The sequence below is a fragment of the Oncorhynchus tshawytscha genome, linkage group LG04, assembly GCF_018296145.1.
Source record: "Oncorhynchus tshawytscha isolate Ot180627B linkage group LG04, Otsh_v2.0, whole genome shotgun sequence".
Lineage (NCBI taxonomy): Eukaryota > Metazoa > Chordata > Actinopteri > Salmoniformes > Salmonidae > Oncorhynchus > Oncorhynchus tshawytscha.
In genome coordinates, this window is record NC_056432.1 from 14,680,103 (window position 1) to 14,698,537 (window position 18,435).

At 45.2% G+C, this 18,435-nt stretch overlaps 1 pseudogene; it reads left to right on the plus strand.

Annotated features, from left to right (window-relative positions):
- Positions 1 to 1,707: 1,707 nt before the first annotated feature.
- LOC121846414 lies at positions 1,708 to 14,505 on the plus strand (annotated as a pseudogene).
- Positions 14,506 to 18,435: the final 3,930 nt, after the last annotated feature.

The window sequence follows — 18,435 nt, forward strand, 5'->3', positions numbered from 1 at the left end:
GAGGGTGACAGTGAGAGACAGGAAAGAGAGAGCGAGAGAGAGAGGGCAGAGAGATGGGCAGTGAGACGTGGTGTGGAGGAGAGGAAGGCCCCCTGAGCACACGGGTGTCCATGTTTTGCCAGGAGGCGCCTATCACTCACTGAAGTGTGTGTAATGTAGGGTGGCGAGTCATTGGCTAGGGACACTACAGATCCTTCTCATCCCACAGGGGTATTAGGGTGGGGGTGTGGTTACACTACTGAAATTATTAGCATTTTTTAAAACAGTTTACATTAGCTCACGTGTTATCACATCCTTTGTTAGATACTACTGTGTTAATTATTAGATACTACTACACTATTGGAGCTAGGAACACAAGCATTTCGCTACACCCGCAATAACATCTGCTAAATATGCGTATGTGACGATTAAAATTTGATTTGATTTGATCACACCCTAAAGACCAGATTAGCAGTCTGTCTGTCAGTTGTCTCACTCCCTGTTGCTGTGTGAGTGTGTGTGTGTATCTGCAATAAGGCACTAAAGTAAAACTGCAAAAAGTGTGGCAAAGAAATTAACTTCATGTTCTGAATACAAAGCACTATGTTTGGGGCCAATCCAACACAACACATAACTGAGTACTACTCTTCACATTTTCACGCATGGTGGTGCCGCATCATGTTATGGGTATGTTGTCATCGTCAAGGACTAGGGAGTTTGTCAGGATAAAAAGAACGGAATAGAGTTAAGCACAGACAAAATCCTAGAGGAAAACGTACTTTAGGTCTGTCTGCTTTCCAACAGACACTGGGAAACAAATGCACGTTTCAGCAGAACAATAACCAAATACCAGCTGGTCTGTGCATGCTCTGAGGACGCGACTAGGGCTGCCGTCTGGGCCGGCACGTTTAAGTGTTTTACTCACATCGGCCACAGAGAAAAGAGAATCCACAATCTTTGGTAGCGGGCTGCATCGGTGGCACTGTATTGTCCTCAAAGCGCGCAAAGAAGTTGTCTAACTTGTCTGGAAGCAAGACGTCGATGTCCGCGATGTGGCTGGTTTTCTTTATGTAATCCGTGATTGTCTGTAGACCCTGACACATACAACTCGTGTTTGAGCCGTTGAATTGCTTGTTTGATTGCCTTACAGAGGAAATAACTACACTGTTTGTATTTGGCCATGTTTCCAGTCACCTTGCCAAGATTAAATGCGGTGGTACATGCTTTCAGATTTGCGCGAATACTGCCATCAAGCCACGGTTTCTGGTTAGGGAAAGTGTTAATAGTCACAGTGGGTACAACATCTCCTATACACTTCCTTATAAACACGGAAGTTAGAGTAGCAATGGTCAAGCGTGTTACTCGCTCGTGTACTACAGTCGATATGGAGTGGTCACGAGAGTGCTCAGGGAGGTGTGTGGGGGTTTCCATCGGTGCGACTACGGTGGAAAGTCCAGACCAGGTCTCCACCGTACAACCCCTACCTGTTCCACAACGGCCGTGGTTGCACCTGTCGGTGGACTTCCTGACAGATCTTCCTCCCTCACAGGGTAACACCACGATCCTGGTGGTTGTGGATAGGTTTTCTAAGTCCTGCCATCTCCTCCCTTTGGCCGGTCTCCCTATAGCCCAACAGACTGCGGAGGCTCTGTTCACTCATGTCTTCCGGCACTACAGGATGTCCCTGATCGAGGTCCCCAGTTCACGTCCAGGGTCTGGAGAGCATTCATGGAAGGTCTGGGGGTCTCGGTCAGCCTCACCTCAGGTTTTCACCCCGAGAGTAACGGGCAGGTGGAGAGAATTAACCAGGATGTGGGTAGGTTTCTGTGGTCATATTGCCAGGACCGGCCGGGGGAGTGGGTGGGGTTCATCCCCTGGGCAGAGATGGCCCAAAACTCACTCCGCCACTCCTCCACTGGCCTCTCTCCTTTCCAGTGCGTACTGGGGTATCAGCCAGTTCTGGCACAGTGGCATCAGAGCCAGATCGAAGCTCCTGCGGTGGACGAATGGTTCAAGCGCTCGGAGGAGACCTGGGACGCCGCCTATGTGCACCTACAACGGGCCGTGAGATGGAAAAAAGAGGGCGCTGACCACCACCGCAGCGAGGCCCCGGTGTTCGCCCCTGGGGGACCAGGTCTGGCTCTCGACCCAAAACCTGCCCCTCCGCCTGCCCTGCCAGAAGCTGGGTCTGCGGTTTGTGGGGCCATTTAAAGTCCTGAGGAGACTGAACGTGGTATGTTACAGGTTACAGCTTCCCCTCATTCCATGTGTCTCTCCTCAGGCCAGTGGTGGCTGGTCCATTTCAGGAAGCTGAGGTGCGGGAGGTTCCTCCGCCCCCTCTGGACATCGAGTGGGCCCCGGCGTATGCTGTTCGAGCTATCCTGGACTCGAGGCGTCGGGCGAGGTGGTGGGGGAGGGGGGGCGCATTCGGCAGTCGACGTCACCGGCTTTCTAGCTACTGCCGATCCACTTTTGATTTTCCATTTGTTTTGTCTTTGTTTCACATGTTGTCAATCACCTGTTCATTATTTAACCCTCTGTTCCCCATATGGTTTTTGTGAGTGATTGTTTTTGTATATTTCGGTAAGTCTGTGTGTGCTCAAGATGTTACTTTGTATTTTTGTTGATTTTGAGTAAAGCACGTTTTTACTCGTATTTGCTGTCCTGCACCTGACTCTCTCACCAGCTACACACAGGACTCATTACACGAGGAGAGTTCTCTTGGGAGATAATATGGTCGTCATTTGATTTTCAAGGAATTCTAGGTCAGGTGAACAAAAGGACTTTCTTGTATGTTGTTACAATTACACCATGAGTTGTTAATCATGAAACATACACCCCCGCCCTTCGTCTTACCAGAGAGATGTTTATTCCTGTCAGCGCGATTCACTGAAAATCCCATTGGCTGTACGGACTCTGACAGCATGTCTCCAGCTAGCCATGTTTCCGTGAAACAGAGCATGTTACAATCCCGGATATCTCTTTGGAAAGCAACTCTTGCCCTGATTTCGTCAACTTTGTTAACCTGATAACAACCGTACCATCCCCAACCATACCGTCTTGGCTCTGATGATTTCTTTTGAAATGGTTGTATCCGGCATGGTTCCAGGAGCTATAGTGGATTCGTAAACAGGCCAAACAGGCCAGTCAATTTTAGCTTGGTATGGCTCGGCTTGGTTTGGTCCTCTAGTGTGAATCAGGCTTGTGGCTATGGTCTTATAAGCACTCTACTGGAGCTGGACCTATTCCCTATCCAACACAATGCATCAGTAGGTCACTAAGGAGTCGATAACATATTGGCTTTGTAAAGGTACAACGTACTACAGCCATACAGTTGAAGTTGGAGTTTGCATACACTTAGGTTGGAGTCATTAAAACTTGTAGTCATTAAAAATTGTAGACCTCCACAAGTCTGGTTCATCCTTGGGAGCAATTTCCAAATGCCCGAAGGTACCACATTCATCTGTACAAACAATAGTAAGCAAGTATAAACACCATGGGACCATGCAGCCGTCATACCGCTCAGGAAGGAGACGCGTTCTGTCTCCTAGAGATGAACGTACTTTGGTGTGAAAAGTGCAAATCAATCCCAGAACAGCAGCAAAGGACCTTGTGAAGATGCTGGAGGAAACCGGTACAAAAGTATCTATATTCACAGTAAAACAAGTGCTATATCGAAATAACCTGAAAGGCCGCTCAGCAAGGAAGAAGCCACTGCTCCAAAACCGCCATGAAAAAGTCAGACTACGGTTTGCAACTGCACATGGGGACAAAGACCGTACTTTTTGGAGAAATGTCATCTGGTCTGATGATACAAAAATAGAACTGTTTGGCCATAATGACCATTGTTATGTTTGGAGGACAAAGGGGGAGGCTTGCAAGCCGAAGAACCTCATCCCAACCGTGAAGCACGGGGTGGCAACATCATGTTGTGGGGGTGCTTTGCTCCAGGAGGGACTGGTGCACTTTACAAAATAGATGGAATCATGAGGTAGGAAAATGATGTGGATATATTGAAGCAACATCTCAAGACATCAGTCAGGAAGTTAAAGCTTGGTCGCAAATGGGTCTTCCAAATGCGCCAGACATAGCGCCAGACATAGCGTTTTCCTTGATGGCCAAAAAGCTAAATTTTAGTCTTATCTGACCAGAGTACCTTCTTTCATATGTTTGGAGAGTCTCCCACATCCCTTTTGGCGAACACCAAACATGTTTGCTTATTTTTTTATGGCCACTCTTCCGTAAAGCCCAGCTCTGTGGAGTGTATGGCTTAAAGTGGTCCTATGAACGGATACTCCAATCTCCGCTGTGGAGCTTTGCAGCTCATTCAGTGTTATCTTTGGTCTCTTTGTTGCCTCTCTGATTAATGCCCTCCTTGCCTTGTCTGTGAGTTTTGGTGGGCGGCCCTCTCTTGGCAGGTTTGTTGTGGTGCCCTACTCTTTCCATTTATTAATAATGGATTTAAATGGTGCTCCGTGGGATGTTCAAAGTTTCGGATATTTTTTTATAACCCAACCCTGATCTACTTCTCCACAACTTTGTCCCTGACCTGTTGGAGAGCTCCTTGGTCTTCATAGTGCCCCTTGCTTGGTGGTGTCCCTTGCTTAGTGGTGTTGCAAACTTTGGGGCATTTCAGAACAGGTATGTATATATACTGAGATCATGTGATAGATCATGTGACACTTAAATAAAGTCCACCTGTGTGCAATCTAACTAATTATGTGATTTATAAAGGTAATTGGTTGCACCAGATCTTATTTAGGGTCTTCATAGCAAAGGGGGTGAATACAAATGCACACATCACTTTTCCGTTTTTACTTTTTTATAATTATTATAATTATTTGAAACAAGTTATTTTTTTCATTTCACTTCACCAGTTTGGACTATTTTGTGTATGTTCATTACATGAAATCCAAATAAAAATCTATTTAAATTACAGGTTGTAATACAACAAAATAGGAAAAATGCTAAGGGGGTGAATACTTTTGCAAGGCACTCGACATCATGGATCCGCGATCTGTGCTACACAGAAATTCTTAATTATGAATATAACAGCACAGCAAACCAAAGTAGAGTCCAGTAGAATAGAGTACAGTTCAAAATACTGTACTGTACTATACTCAACTTTACTGTGCTGTTATCTACTGTACTCACTGTACAGTAGTGTATCCAAATATGTGAAACATACATTTTTGATAGGTTCAGATGTTGTCCAGTCCGATCCATCTGTGCACGTTAACATCAAGGCCGGGGTGGACTGACCAAATTTCAAATACTCTTTAACGTCCATGGCCATTCGGTGTCGGCCGGTGGTCAATGGGTGAGGATGCTGGTTCCAGTAAATGGAAAGAGAGGGGGCTCATTGGTACGTGTCAGTAAGAGCTGAGAGAGAGAGCTGAGAGAGCTAGAGAGAGCTGAGAGAGCTGAGAGAGCGAGAGAGCGAGAATGGGGGTGTCCACACTCAGACTGTTTTAACACTCTTGATTTGACCACCAGACAACAGAAATAAATCAGTTATCAGTAGAACGCAACAGAATTCCAGTGGAAGGGAGGACAGTAAGCAGGTGACCAAACTGTGGTTTGTGACTATTATGATTTCCCCTTGTAGCCAAATCAGTTGCAATAATTCCATTACATATTTTTCTGAAATTACGTTACATATTGTTTTAATCACTTAACAATTCATAAACAAAGTTGATATCAGTAAAATCACTGTAACTAATTTGTATGTTTACCATTACTTGGTACTTCTGTGAAATTTCATTATCCTTCCTCCTCATGAGGGACCAGGCAATATCTCTTAAACTTACAGAAGGTAAGCAATTTCTCCATCACTAAATATTAGTGTTTACGTCAACCTTATTGTGTTCTGATGTATTTCTGATACCTATAAAAGCCTTTTTCTGGTAGATATTTTCTAAGACCCCTTTTCCATCTGTTTATCCAGAAATCAGAGCCTTTACCTATGCCTAATTTTTAAGATGAAAAATTGTTAAAAATGCATCTACTGGTATGCCTTCATTTTCTCAAAATGTAGACTCTTAGCTTTAATTTCACACCCAAATTGATATGAACTTCACATGTTGGTGCTCATGGGTCCTTTTCGATGGAAATGCCCGAGTCAGCAGAAGCCCTCACATACAAGAGCCATGGACTGAATGTCACTATGACACCATCAATATTTCATAGAAAAACATTGTTTCTTCCAATTTAAAAAAAACATTCCCGTCTGTCTGATCTAAGACGGATGGAAAGGATTTCCATGGATCAGTCTGAGGTGTGAGCTGGGATTCTCTGGATCTAAGACGGATGGAAAAGATTTCCATGGATCAGTCTGAGGTGTGAGCTGGGATTCTCTGGATCTAAGACGGATGGAAAGGATTTCCATGGATCAGTCTGAGGTGTGAGCTGGGATTCTCTGGATCTAAGACGGATGGAAAGGATTTCCATGGATCAGTCTGAGGTGTGAGCTGGGATTCTCTGGATCTAAGACGGATGGAAAGGATTTCCATGGATCAGTCTGAGGTGTGAGCTGGGATTCTCTGGATCTAAGACGGATGGAAAAGATTTCCATGGATCAGTCTGAGGTGTGAGCTGGGATTCTCTGGATCCCTTCTGGGTTATATCCTTCCTGTTTGGCCCTGTCCGGGGGTGTCCTCGGATGGGGCCACAGTGTCTCCTGACCCCTCCTGTCTCAGCCTCCAGTATTTATGCTGCAGTAGTTTATGTGTCGGGGGGCTAGGGTCAGTTTGTTATATCTGGAGTACTTCTCCTGTCCTATTCGGTGTCCTGTGTGAATCTAAGTGTGTGTTCTCTAATTCTCTCCTTCTCTCTTTCTTTCTCTCTCTCGGAGGACCTGAGCCCTAGGACCATGCCCCAGGACTACCTGACATGATGACTCCTTGCTGTCCCCAGTCCACCTGGCCATGCTGCTGCTCCATTTTCAACTGTTCTGCCTTATTATTATTCAACCATGCTGGTAATTTATGAACATTTGAACATCTTGGCCATGTTCTGTTATAATCTCCACCCGGCACAGCCAGAAGAGGACTGGCCACCCCACATAGCCTGGTTCCTCTCTAGGTTTCTTCCTAGGTTTTGGCCTTTCTAGGGAGTTTTTCCTAGCCACCGTGCTTCTACACCTGCATTGCTTGCTGTTTGGGGTTTTAGGCTGGGTTTCTGTACAGCACTTTGAGATATCAGCTGATGTACGAAAGGCTATATAAATACATTTAATTTGATTTGATCTAAGACGGATGGAAAGGATTTCCATGGATCAGTCTGAGGTGTGAGCTGGGATTCTCTGTGAGCAGAGGAACGAGGGTCTTCCAGGAAAGAGGGATGAACAGAGGGTTGGGAAAAGGCAGCACTTGGTGGGCCAGATAATGACAGACGGCTCTTCTGAACCCTGTTAGGTTGTGGGGGGGTTGTGGTGAAATTAAATGCTGTGATGAGAATTTATTAAAAATAAAAAACAGAAATACCTTATTTTACATAAGTATTCCGACTCTTTGCTATGAGACTCAAAATTGAGCTCAGGTGCATCCTGTTTCCATTGACCATCCTTGATTTGCTTATACAACTTGACTGGAGTCCACCTGTGGTAAATTCGATTGATTGTGGAAAGGCACACGCCTGTCTATATAAGACCCACAGTTGAGAATGGATGTCAGAGCAAAAAACAAGCCATGAGGTCGAAGGAATTGTCCTTAGAGCTCAGAGACAGGATTGTGTCGAGGCACAGATCTGGGGAAGGGTAGCAAAACTGCAGCGGTGAAGGTCCCCAAGAACACAGTGGTCTCCATAATTCTTAAATGGAAGAAGTTTGGAACTACTAAGACTCTTCCTAGAGCTGGCCACCTAGCCGAACTGAGCAATCGGGGGAGAAGGGCCTTGGTCAGAGAGGTGAAAATCCTGTTTTTGCTTGGTCATTATGGGGTATTGTGTGTAGATTTATGAGGGGGAAAAAAACAATTTATTCCATTTTAGAATAAGGCTGTAACATAACAAATGTGGAAAAAGTCAAGGCGTCTGAAAGCTTCCCGAAGGCCCTGTATGTACAGTATACTGTTTAAATGTGACAGTAGAAACCATATTGATCTAGGTTTAGTTTGAGCAGAGAGAACTCCCCCATAACTCGAGGCCCATGGATAGAAGGCAAGAAGACACAGAAACTGTGTGTGTGGCTGAGACAGAGGGAGCCTTAATGAGCTTAGAGCACAGACACATTGAAGGAGTGACTGAGAGGAGGACAAGAGGCGAGCCAGGGAGGGGTCGAATATGGATGGGGCTTTCAGTGGACTGTCTATTTTCACTGCACGGGAACTTGCCATTGAGTGTGTGTCAGCAGCAGAGGTACAGATATGGTGTATGTGTGTGATGGGATTGGGGATGGGGATGGTGGGTGATGGAGTAGAATATTTCAGTTTAGCTTGCACCCAGCCAGAGGTCACCAGTGGACTAACACAAGGTCATATCTGGGATGTCACAACTACACCTGGGAAGAGGGAAGAGTGGGCCGGCTCAGTGATACTAAATACTACCCATTCTCATTGTAACATTTGGGGTGTGACATTTTCTCTGGGTCAGCTATGTCCTACCAATATGTCTGGCATCTGCCTCTTGATATTGAGTTTAAAAGGGTTATGACAGTAACTAGCCAAGTGTTTTGTTTACAGTAACTATGGGCTGTCATAATGAAGCCATCCAAATAGAAACCACCTGTTGTGATGTGTTTCTTGTCGCTCTCCTCTGTGGTTCCAAAATAAAGGTCAGTCTTCTAGTCGGAACAAGGCTGCTTTACAAAGCTAGCATGCTATATCATCTTTCACCATGTCTCTCTCTCACACACACACCGTATCCATGTACATCTGCTGCTGACCCATTCAATGGCAACCTGCCGTGCAGTGATTTGACAGTACCCCCACACCTCCATGTTTGTTAGACCCCTCCCTGTATCGCCAGGTTGGCATGCAAACCAAAACAACATCATACAGACATCTACAATGCCTCAAATAGCTACACCCTCCAACAACCTCATCAACATACCACCAGTCATTGTACTGCCATACAGTCTCTCACGGCATCAGAGGCTGGTATAAAATAGAGCATCAACGATAGAGATTTACCTCTGAATGACCTTGACACACCCCACTGACTAACAGACCTTTTAGCCTTCATTCACATTGCAGGGAGAGTCGCCATGCATCCATCTGCACGCACACATATGCACACTTATGCACTCACTCACACACACACACACACACACACCACAGTGGTGCAGAGTAAATGTAGGACAGATAAGAGTGTGTGTGTGTGTGTGTGTGTGTGTGTGTGTGTGTGTGTGTGTGTGTGTGTGTGTGTGTGTGTGTGTGTGTGTGTGTGTGTGTGTGTGTGTGTGTGTGTGTGTGTGTGTGCAGGTGGATGCACGGCGACTCTCCCTGCAGTGTGAATGAAGGTTAATAGATATGTTAGTCAGTGGGGTGTGTCAAGGTCATTTATGAACACTAACTAGAGAAAAATGAAACCCAAACTCTCTCTTCACCTCCATTACCAGAGAAATTCCTCTATTTGATCCTGATTAAATTTCAAAATAAACAACTCTCCAGGAAAAGAAAGGCGGAAGTGTTTGTTTCATGAATAACACACAATGGTGTGATCGTGGTAATGTACAGGAACTCAAGTCATTTTATTTCCCCGATCTGGAATATCTCACCATTAAATGCTGAACGCATTGCCTCCCGAGAAAATGATCTTTGGTCGTCGTCACTGCCATGTTTATTCCAAGCCAACACCGCGACGGCTCTCAAGGAACTACACTGGACTATGTGCAAACTGGAAACCGCATATCCTGAGGCCGCATTTATTGTAGCTGGGGACTTTAATAAAAGAAATCAAAGGAAAACACTACAGAAATTATATCAACACATCTCCTGCACTACACGTGCATCACAAACTCTTGATCATTGCTACTTTCCCTTCCGGGACGGCTACAAGGATCTCCCCCGCACTCCCTTTGGCCTCCACTCTGCTCCTCCCGACCTATAGGCAGAAACGTAAACAGGAAGCACCCGTGTTAAACGTTGGTCTGACCAATCGGAACCTACAGTATGCTTCAAGATTGCTTTGATCACGCGGACTGGGAAATGATCCCGGGTCGCCTCTGAGAATAGTGTTGACGTATACACTGACTCAGTGACAGGGTTCATCAGGAAGTGCATAGAGGATAGTGTTCCCACTGTGACGTTTACAACTTATCCAAACCAACAACCGCAGATAGATGGCAGCATTCACACAAAACTGAAAGTGTGAACTTGGACGTGTACAAACAGACCTGCTATGACCTCTGTAAGGCAATCAATGAGGCAGAACGACAGTACAGGGACAAAGTGGAGTCGCAATTCAACAGCTTAGACACAAGAAAGATTATAAAGGGAAAGCCAGCCACGTTGCGGACACCGATGCCTCTCACCGGATAAGTTAAACACCTTCGCCTGCTTCGAAGAAAACAACATTGAGCGCAGGGGTGCGTGCTCAGCCCCCTTGTGTATTCCCTGTTCACCCATGACTGCGTGGCCACGCAAGTCTCCAACTCAAATCATCAAGTTTTCTGATGACACAACAGTGGTCACTTTTTAAATCCACTTCAATTGGTGTATATGAAGGGGAGGAGCCAGGTTAAATAAAGATTTTTAAGCCTTGACAGTTGAGACATGGAATGTGTATGTGTGACATTCAGAGGGTGAATGGGAAAGCCAAAGATTTAAGTACCTTTAGAGTGTGTCAAGAACTGCAATAGTGCTGTGTTTTTCACACTCAACAATTTCCTGTGTATATGAAGAATGGTCCACCACCCAAAGGACATCCAGCCAATGGGAGGCCAGTGGTCGAAAACGGGTCATTGATGAAATAGGACAAAGGAGACTGACACGAATTGTGTAGAGCAACAAACGGGCTACAGTTAGTCAACTGACAGTCCAGTACAACATTGGTGCCCAAAGACCCATAAAAGAATGCACAACTCATCATACCTTGACACGAAATGGGGTATGGCAGCTGACGACCTTACAGAGTTCCACTTCTTTTAACAAAAAACAACAAACTGCGGTTGCAGTGTGCAAAGAAATGAAAACACTGGACTCTGGAGAATTGAAAAAGCATTGCCTGGTCTGATGAATCGCGGTTACTACTGTGTCACGCTGATGGACTAGGGTATGGAGAAATCCACATGAGTACATGTATCCATCCTGTCACGTGTCAACATTACAGGCTGGTGGTGGTGGTGTGATGGTGTGGGTTGTGTTTTCATGGCACACATTGGGCCCCTTGATAAAAGTGGAGCAGTGTTTGAATGCCACAGGATATCTGAACGTCCTTACCAATCAGATGTATGCCTTCATGGCAGCAGTGTATCTATATGCAAATGTTTTTTCTCAGCAGGATAATGCCCCATGCCACAAGGCTAGGATTGTCCAGGAATGGTTTCACAAACATGACAGTGAATTCAGCTTACTGCCCAGTCATCAGATCTCAATCTAGTTGAGCATCTGTGGGATGATATGGAACGAGCTATTCAGAGTAGAGATCCACTACCAGCCAACTTGACACAACTGTGGGAAGCATTGGAGTCAACATGGGCCAGCATCCCTGTGGACACGCCTTCAACACCTTGTAGAGTCGATGCCCCAACGATATGGGGCTGTTCTGAGGGCAAAAGGGGTGCAGCTCAATATTAGCAAGGAGTTCCTAATGTTTTGTACACTCAGTGTATATTTATATTCCGGACTCTGACATTGTTCAGTCTGATATTTCTTAAATTCTTTATTTTTACTTTTTGGATTATGTGTTCTGTATTGCCAGGCATTTTTACTGCACTGTTGGAGCTAGAAACACATGCATATCGTTGCACCTGTGGTAACATCTGCAAATCTGTGTACGTGACCAATGCATTTTTATTTGATATGACACTTCCTCCCATACTCTCCTTAAATGTGTGATGCTAGATCATTGAAATGCTAGGACTATTTGAGAAGCTTGTTTGGAGGAAAGTGTATGCATGGGAAAAGTAATGCTGTTTTTATTTCCATTTTCTTCTTCTCACAGAAAAGTTAGCATTTGGGATTTGAAGAATTGGATTTCAGTACATTTTCACCTGCAGGTTCTGACAGCCTCTCATCCAGCTGTATCCAACACAGCACAGCAAAGTTGGCCTACAGTGGACCAGACCATTACCATACCAGAAGATATCTAACCCCGGGTATAAAGTTGACCTGCCATGTGGGAGGAAGATAAGCCAATGTCCCTCAAATGTCCTTTGAGGTGACACTCACTTTCTCGGGAAGTGAAAATTGACAGTGTTTTTGTCTCACAGGATTTCGGGCACTGACCAACATGTGACATTGCTATTTTATCAGACATAACTAAAATGTATTTTCACCACATGAAAGGAATTGTTCTGTCAAAACAGGAAAAATATTGTTAATGCGTACATTCTTGCTTAAATGTGTTTCCTGAATATATGTGTTAGTGCCTACATGTGGTCTTTAAAAAATATATTTGTTGAGTATATTTTGTGTCTGTCTGATGGATACATCCAGAGTTTACGTACAGAGCAGACCATTAACATAAGACAAGGTGGAGTTTACACACCAATAGATACAACTGGGCTGGCAGGCCTAAATGATTTGAAACAGACTCCAGCAGTCAGAAATTAGCTTTTTCGCTTGTCTTAATTCTTACTGTAATTTCACTCTGTGATTCAAGCCATGATTACTTTATACGCCTGAGTCACGTAGTACTGCACACACACGCACACACACACACACACACACACACACACACACACACACACACACACACACACACACACACACACACACACACACACACACTATCTCTTATGGCTGTTGGGTGGAGAGGATCACAAGGGCTAATTAATTTGTCTGTATCGTGCATGCAAAACATCAACCACACAGGACGGAGAGGAGAGGAAAGGAGGGGTAGCAAAGGGAGTCGATGGCTAACGATACCTGCTTTCAAGGACTGTCTGCACATGAGGGATCAGAATAAAACATGGAGGGTAGCTAACTGGAGTAGAATAGAATGAAACTGTCGTATGTCAAAACCCTCCAAGCTGACGAACACAGCAACACTGTCACAGGTGAATCAGAAGGAGAACTAACATGAATACTAATGCGCTTCCTGTTGACCCCTTGACCCCTAAGCTTGTATGACCAAGGGCATTGTGGAGAAGTGCTTAGGGAACAAGATAACACAATGTTACAGCTCTCATTCATTAAAAATCCACTGCCTACTATTGACCCATCCTCTATCAGCATATGTTTAGCCACAGTTATACCCATTAGGCCTATGGATTTTTTTATCAGCATGAATTAGATTGAGCAATAAAAACCAGACTTTTATTCCATAGGCTTGGATTCGCACTATGCAGCTGTTGTGAGAGAGCATTTTTCAATGCCTGTCCACTGGTTTAAACAATGATTGATAGGCAGCTTAAACTTCTTCAATATTACAGTTACCGTTTTTTTGTAATCCCTTACACATGTAACGGATTACATGTCATCCGTAACTCATTACATGTCATCCGTTACTCATTACATGTCATCCGTTACTCATTACATGTCATCCGTTACTCATTACATGTCATCCGTTACTCATTACATGTCATCCGTTACTCATTACATGACATCCGTTAATCATTACATGTCATCCGTTAATCATTACATGTCATCCGTTAATCATTACATGTCATCCGTTAATCATTACATGTCATCCGTTACTCATTACATGTCATCCGTTAATCATTACATGTCATCCGTTACTCATTACATGTCATCCGTTACTCATTACATGTCATCCGTTACTCATTACATGTCATCCGTTACTCATTACATGTCATCCGTTACTCATTACCTGTCATCCGTTACTCATTACATGTCATCCGTTACTCATTACATGTCATCCGTTAATCATTACATGTCATCCGTTACTCATTACATGTCATCCGTTAATCATCACATGTCATCCGTTACTCATTACATGACATCCCTTACTCATTACATGTCATCCGTTAATCATCACATGTCATCCGTTACTCATTACATGACATCCCTTACTCATTACATGTCATCCGTTAATCATCACGTCATCCGTTACTCATCACATGTCATCCGTTAATCATTACATGTCATCCGTTACTCATTACATGTCATCCGTTACACATTACATGTCATCCGTTAATCATTACATGTCATCCGTTACTCATTACATGTCATCCGTTACTCATTACATGTCATCCGTTACTCATTACATGTCATCCGTTACTCATTACATGTCATCCGTTACTCATTACATGTCATCCGTTACTCATTACATGTCATCCGTTACTCATTACATGTCATCCGTTACTCATTACATGTCATCCGTTACTCCCCAACCCTGCATAATACAGTGATACGTAAAGGTTTATTGCAGTCAGTTCACACTGAAGCCAACGCAGCCAATTGAAATAGAAGGGTTCGACCAATGTCATGTAAAGAATGATTATTTACAAATCAACTGGTATACAGGATAAACCAGCATTCTTGAAAATGTACAGACTCATTCTTTGATCACAAATCAAAATACAAAATCAAAAGTCCTCTAAGTTAAGAAACAATGTTTTTGTCCTCCAATTCAAGTAAATGTCCAGTAAGAATTCCAAATAACAAAACAAAATTCTATTAATCCAGCTGTTTAATGAAATAAGCATTGTCTTTACCAGTTCAGTTAGTCTATGAAATTACCCAAAGGAAAAGTATTCCACAGAGGAGAAAGACTAAACATACAAGTAGGGCTTCAAAATAGCCTTCCACACATTAGTTCTTGGAAGTCAATAGTCCACCAAAGGAAACTTCATAAACAATACAATATTCCTTAGAAGTCTTTGAGAAAGTTATCACTCGTACGATGTGAGATGACTAGGCTTTTAAACCCTAAACAGTAACTTAGTTACCAAACATTTCTGACCAAAACGTGGAGTCACTCAAACAAGGGCAAAGTCTAGTTGCCAAATGTTGTCGAACATTGCAGATAGAAATGCCACCTATAGAACAAACATGATTCCTTGTTCTACATGTCGGGGAGGCATGTTTGTTCAACATAACATATTTCTATCTGAACGTTCCAAAATGTTGTGTCCTGCTGAACGTGCCCCAGGAAGTGACTATGAGTGTGGTTAGGGAGTGGCCAGGGTGGAGCCCACAGCCTATACACCTCTCAGAGAACCACAGAACCTTGTAGGTTACAGGTTTCTACTATCACCAAGTATTATTCAAATACATGAGGCATTGCTTACTGTATATGTCAACTTCCTTTCTTTTCATAGATCTATCAGGGTCTAAACTGTGAAATAGATGTAAAGCTTGATTATCAATGTCTGATTGTCATTCTCAACCTACTGTCAGCCACATCCTCTCCTCACCTGAGAAGGGTGTAATTGCAGACCGCAATTAGGGGTGTTTTCTAATATTGGGCGTTTGTTGATATCAAGTTACACCCATTGATTATTGCCATTAGTCCGTGGCCGTTTCGTTCACGTCGCCATTGGTCCGGGGTGAAAGAAACAGCCACGGACCAATGGCGAGCATCAATGGGTTTCTCCTGTGTAGCTATGCCTAACCCTAACCCTTTTCCTAACCTTAATATAATTTTGCAAACCTGCTACACTACTTTGCCTAACCTGCCAGGTTAATTATCCTAACCTGATTTGTAAACAAATCATCTGTGTCGAGAAACCATCAGTTTCATAACATTTGAACTGACCAATGGCAAGTATCAATGGGTGTTTCCTGATATCAGGGAACACCCACATCAAGAAACCCCCCGAATTGAGGTCTGCAATTATACCATATTCACTCACCTGGCAAGACATCTCCACCTTGGTGCCAGCAGGTGGCGCCAAATCCATTCTCACCCACTGACACCGTCAACAACAAGGCCCCCATGCAGGGTCCCACTCACCACACACATATGGTTGGAAACAGTGGCGCTACATTGTTACTACAGCTGCCATGTACAGGGGGTTGATTTCTCATACTAATATAAAGGGATCATATGCTACAATGACTTCCCATTTGATTCACACAGTGAAGTAAATCAATTCAAACAGTGTGTGGCGTGCAGCAATACAAGGTGACAGCTCCGACCTAATAGATCACATGGCTTCATCTGTACTGTGAGTTGTAGATTGTATTGAACTTTACAGCGATGTGTTCTTAGATGACATAACACTGGCATACGATCCACAACAGAGCTCTACAATCCTCCATCTGAAAAAAATGCAATCTGCAAGCACAGTTGTTTTTTTTACCTTTATTTAACTACGCAAGTCAGTTAAAGAACAAATTCTTATTTTCAATGACAGCTTAGGAGCAGTAGGTTAACTGCCTTGTTCAGGGGCAGAACAACAGATTTTTACTTTGTCAACTCGGGGATTCGATCTTGCAACCTTTCGGTTACTAGTCCGATACTCCAACCACTAGGCTACCTGCCTCTCTAACTGCTAGGCTACCTTTCTCTCTAACCGCTAGGGTACCTGCCTCTCTAACCGCTAGGGTACCTGCCTCTCTAACCGTAGGGTACCTGCCTCTCTAACCGCTAGGCTACCTGCCTCTCTAACCGCTAGGCTACCTGCGACTCTAACCACTAGGGTACCTGCCTCTCTAACCACTAGGGTACCTGCCTCTCTAACCACTAGGGTACCTGCCTCTCTAACCACTAGGCTAACGGCCACCCTAACCACTAGGCTACCTGCCACCCTAACCACTAGGCTACCTGCCTCTCTAACCACTAGGCTACCTGCCTCTCTAACCACTAGGCTACCTGCCTCTCTAACCACTAGGCTACCTGCCTCTCTAACCACTAGGCTACCCGCCTCTCTAACCACTAGGCTACCCGCCTCTCTAACCACTAGGCTACCCGCCTCTCTAACCACTAGGCTACCCGCCTCTCTAACCACTAGGCTACCCGCCTCTCTAACCACTAGGCTACCCGCCGCTCTAACCACTAGGCTACCCGCCACCCTAACCACTAGGCTACCCGCCACCCTAACCACTAGGCTACCCGCCTCTCTAACCACTAGGCTACCCGCCTCTCTAACCACTAGGCTACCCGCCTCTCTAACCACTAGGCTACCCGCCTCTAACCACTAGGCTACCCGCCACCCTAACCACTAGGCTACCCGCCACCTAACCACTAGGCTACCCGCCTCTAACCACTAGGCTACCGCCTCTCTAACCACTAGGCTACCTGCCACCCTAACCACTAGGCTACCTGCCTCTCTAACCACTAGGCTACCTGCCTCTCTAACCACTAGTCTACCTGCCACCCTAACCACTAGGCTACCTGCCTCTCTAACCACTAGGCTACCTGCCACCCTAACCACTAGGCTACCTGCCACCCTAACCACTAGGCTACCTGCCTCTCTAACCACTAGGCTACCTGCCACCCTAACCACTAGGTACCTGCCTCTCTAACCACTAGGCTACCTGCCACCCTAACCACTAGGGTACCTGCCTCTCTAACCACTAGGCTACCTGCCTTTCTAACCACTAGGCTACCTGCCTTTTAACCACTAGGCTACCTGCCACCCTAACCACTAGGCTACCTGCCTCTCTAACCACTAGGCTACCTGCCACCCTAACCACTAGGCTACCTGCCTCTCTAACCACTAGGCTACCTGCCACCCTAACCACTAGGCTACCTGCCTCTCTAACCACTAGGCTACCTGCCACCCTAACCACTAGGCTACCTGCCACCCTAACCACTAGGCTACCTGCCACCCTAACCACTAGGCTACCTGCCTCTCTAACCACTAGGCTACCTGCCACCCTAACCACTAGGCTACCTGCCACCCTAACCACTAGGCTACCTGCCCTCTAACCACTAGGCTACCTGCCTCTCTAACCACTAGGCTACCTGCCACCCTAACCACTAGGCTACCTGCCTCTCTAACCACTAGGCTACCTGCCACCCTAACCACTAGGCTACCTGCCTCTCTAACCACTAGGCTACCTGCCACCCTAACCACTAGGCTACCTGCCACCCTAACCACTAGGCTACCTGCCTCTCTAACCACTAGGCTACCTGCCACCCTAACCACTAGGCTACCTGCCACCCTAACCACTAGGCTACCTGCCACCCTAACCACTAGGCTACCTGCCTCTCTAACCACTAGGCTACCTGCCACCCTAACCACTAGGCTACCTGCCACCCTAACCACTAGGCTACCTGCCACCCTAACCACTAGGCTACCTGCCTCTCTAACCACTAGGCTACCTGCCACCCTAACCACTAGGCTACCTGCATCTTCATTGGGGAGGATGGGCTCATAGTAATGGCTGGAACGGAATACATTGAATGGTATCAAACGTGGTTTCCATGTGGTTGATACCAACC